Genomic DNA, 4,286 nt, shown 5'->3' with positions numbered 1-4,286 from the left:
GATCCTTGGCTTACATTGTAGATGATGCAAGCATGTAAGTTCTGGATGAAAATGGGAGTGAAAGTCCTAGTGATAGTGATAGTGATAGTGGAAGTGAAAGTCCTAGTGATAGTGATAGTGAGAGTGATAGTGAAGTAGACTATCCGGAAATGGTCACACTGGTGAACGGTGGATCGGGCCGATGGACAAGGTTGGATCGATTAGACTATGGGCCGATGGGTGGCTCGGGAACTCGGAAATCTTGCAAAGATTTAACCCGACTCACGGGAAAGGAAACCCGAGACAAATGGAAACTCGCGGAAAAGGCAAAGTTGATCGGATAAGGATAGATACGAAAAATATGGGAAATTAGGGGGCGATAAGGCTTATCGTTTTGAGGCAACTCGAGGCGGTTTAGTCGACCCTATATAAAGGATAGAAACCCTCAGAGAAATTCTCTAGAATTCGCATAAGACCTTTTAGCCGCCGTTAGAGAGAGAGAAGAGGTTCCATAGAGCTTGACCGAGAGTTCCCTAAGTCTAGATCGAGAGAAGAACGGTAAGTCTTCCTCCACTTTGATCCGTCAATAGTTATGGGTTAAACATCGCTGGTTAACGATGTTGATCTGTTCGTGTAGAGGCGGGGATCAGAATTGGGCATAGGAACCTAGAGATTAACACCATAGGTCAAAACCGAAGGTGAGTGCGTGACTGTGGCCGAGTTCCATGGTTGATTCTCTTGACCCGTGGTTTATTTAATCTCGTTAATTGCTTGTCTTAGTTAATGGTTAATGTGTTCTATTGCAATATGAATGGTGGTTGGTCTAAACGACTTAGACAACTATCCTATGTGAATTGTTTGACTTGATTGGAATATACCCTGTGTCGGATTGAGATTATTGTGCTGAGCCTAGTGAGACGGGATGACCGCTCCACTAAGCAAACTTGTTTGCTTACGCCTCCTTTTTATAGACGCAGGAAAAGAAAGGTCCGGTGATCAGGACTTTAGTGGCTGACCAGCTCGTGTGACGGAGGCAAGGGAGGAAGGGGATGGTGGCTTTCGGTAGTTTGATTATGGTTTTTATTTCTAAGGATTTTATTGTTACCATGCATGGGATAAGAATGTTTTGTTAAGTTATTTCACCTGTTTTACATATCCGTTGTTGCACAATATCTAAACGAACGAGTAGAATTGCATAGGCCCTAAGAAAATTTTTACTTGCCGGTACGGTCACGTACGGGTTTTTAGGGTCGAGGTCTTACAAGTTCCCCGACAGCATCGGTTCGTGTATGCTATCATTGTAGGGAGCTTGGGCATAGCAAGCCCAAGTGTCCCAAGTTGCAGCAGATGGCAGTGGCAGCGGTGCAGCATGTGGTGCAGCCTGGGGTGTAGCAGGTATCACGGATTGAGATGGCGCCACGGGTGTACACGACGGTCGTAACTGATGGAACCAGTGTCGGGGCGATCACAGGTATAATTTCTGGTACTTAACTTTGTGAATTTCAGTAGGTTCAGATTTTGTGTTTTTACATGTGATAAAGTGTTAGGTTCTCAGCACATGAGGTTTGTGTAGGGACATTGTTGGTAGGCGGGTTTAAGTCCCATGTTATTTCTGGAGCTTCTCATAGATTCATTACTCCGGAATGTGTAGAGAGTGCTGATATCCGAGGAGATCCCGGGGAGCGTACCAGGGTTGGCAGAGTTGCGGGAGGCAAGTTTCTGAGGGTCATTGGATGAGCTAGGGGAGTTGATATTCAAGTCGCAGGAGAGTCGTAGCCAGCAGATTTGCTTATCAGTCCAGTGGAGTTGTATGAGGTTATTCTCGGATGGATTGGTTGCATCGGCATATGGTATATCTTGATTGCAATCGAGGTAGAGTGGAGTTTGAGCGTCCAAGAGGGAAGTTGGTTTTTTGGGATATTAGACCGACTTCAGGGAGTCTCGTGATCTCGGCCATGCAGGATGGGAAGATGATTGAGAAGGGCCGTGAGGTTTATTTGGTTACTATATCTATAATAGAGTCATTGGGGCAGTCTACGGTTAGCGGTATTTAGGTTGTTGAGGAATTGGAGGATGTGTTCCAGTCGTTTGCAGGGGTTACCACCATCTTGGTCTGATCCTTTCAGGATTGTACTGGAACCGGTGACGACACCGTTATCTAAGGCTCCTTACAGGATGGCTCCATCAGAGATGGCAGAGCTGAAGAAGCAGTTGAAGGATTTGTTTAGCAAGGGATTCATCCAACCGAGTGTATCACCGTGGGGAGCGCCGGTGTTATTCGTTAAGAAGAAGGATGGGAGTTTCCGATTGTGTATTGATTATCGGGGTTCAACCGGGTCACTGTGAAGAACAAGTACCCTCTTCCCAGGATCGATGAGTTATTGGATCAGTTGAGGGGTGCTACTTGGTTCTCCAAGATAGATCTGGCGTCGGGTTATCATCAGATTCCGATAGATGAGGCAGATGTGAGGAAGACTGCGTTCAAGACGAGGTATGGGCATTATGAGTTTATGGTGATGTCTTTTGGGTTGACTAACGCGCCAGCAGCGTTTATGAGATTGATGAACAGCGTGTTTCAAGAGTTTATCGACGTGTCTGTCATCATTTTCATCGATGACATCCTGGTATTCTAAGAGTCCTGAGGAGCATGCAGTGCATTTGAGGGCAGTTCTGGAGAAGCTGCGGGAGCAGAAGTTGTTTGCTAAGTTGAGCAAGTGCAGTTTTTGGCAGCGTGAAATGGGTTTTCTGGGTCATATTGTTTCTGCAGAGGGGGTTTCTGTAGATCCGGAGAAGATTCAGGCTATCAGGGATTGGCCTAGACCGCAGAATACCACAGAGATCAGGAGTTTCCTTGGTCTGGCAGGTTACTACAGGAGATTTGTGCAGGGCTTTGCAAGCAAGGCACGTTCGATGACTAAGTTGACAGGGAAGGATGTTCTTTTTGTTTGGTCACAAGAGTGTGAGGAAGGCTTTGACTACTACGCCAGTATTGGCTTTGCCTGAGCGGGAGAACCTTATGTGGTTTATAAAGATGCATCTAGAGTTGGTTTGGGGTGTGTGTTGATGCAGCATGGGAAGGTAATTGCCTACGCTTCGCGGCAGTTGCGGAAGCATGAGGACAACTATCCTACTCATGACTTGGAGATGGCTATTGTTGTTCTGGCCCTGAAGATTTGGAGATCTTATCTTTATGGTGCAAAGGTACAGGTGTTTACAGATCATAAGAGCCTGAAGTACATATTCACTAACCCCAAGCTGAACTTAAGGCAGAGGCGGTTGATGGAGCTTGTGGCAGATTATGATTTGGAGATAGCTTATCACCCTAGTAAGGCTAACTTGGTTGCAGATGCTCTGAGTCGGAAGAGGGCAGCTTCGGCTCAGGAGTAGGACATGGAGGCTCTAATAGGGAAAATAGTGCATTGACGTTGTGTGTCGTTTTTCAGGAGCCGTTGGGTTTGGAGGCGGTTGACAGAGCAGATCTTCTGAGCAGGGTGCGGTCGGCTATGGAGAAGGATTTGAGGCTGGTGAATGCCTCAAAGGATGTTATTTCTGAGTATCAGGTTTTGGCTAATGGTACTATATTGGTGCACGGGCGGATTTGTGTGCCCAAGGATGAGGAGTTGAGGGAGGAGATCCTGAGAGAGGCTCATGCGAGTAAGTTCTCTATTCATCCAGGAGCGACAAAGATGTATCGTGACCTCAAGAGGTACTATCATTGGGTCGGGATGAAGAAGGATGTAGCTAGTTGGATCGTGAGGTGCCATTTGTGTCGGCTAGTGAAGGCTGAACATCAGGTCCCAGGTGGATTACTGAAGAGTCTTCCCGTTCCAGAGTGGAAGTGGGGTATGATTATTATGGACTTTGTGGGTTGTTTGCCAGTGTCTCGGACCTTTGATGCTATTTGGGTCATTGTGGACCGATTGACTAAGTCGGCACATTTTCTGGTCATTAAGAAGACTGATGGAGTAGCGGTCTTGGCTAAGAAGTATGTGAAAGAGATAGTCAGATTGCATAGGGTGCCAGCGAGCATTGTGTCTGATAGGGATTCTAAGTTCACTTCGGTGTTCTGGAGACCATTTCAGGCCGAGATGGGCACTAAGGTGCATATGAGTACAACTTATCATCCCCAGACAGATGGACAGTCAGAGAGGACGATCCAGACGCTGGAGGATTTGCTGAGGATGTGTGTGTTGATTGGGATGGCCAGTGGGCAGATCATTTGAACCTGGTAGATTTTGCTTACAACAACAGTTATCAGGCGAGCATTGGGATGGCTCCTTATGAGGCTTTGTATGGGAGACCATGTC

Source organism: Camelina sativa, chromosome 19, assembly GCF_000633955.1.
Source record: "Camelina sativa cultivar DH55 chromosome 19, Cs, whole genome shotgun sequence".
Lineage (NCBI taxonomy): Eukaryota > Viridiplantae > Streptophyta > Magnoliopsida > Brassicales > Brassicaceae > Camelina > Camelina sativa.
The sequence above is the reverse complement of the archived record's forward strand: the minus strand, read 5'-3'. Positions refer to the sequence as shown.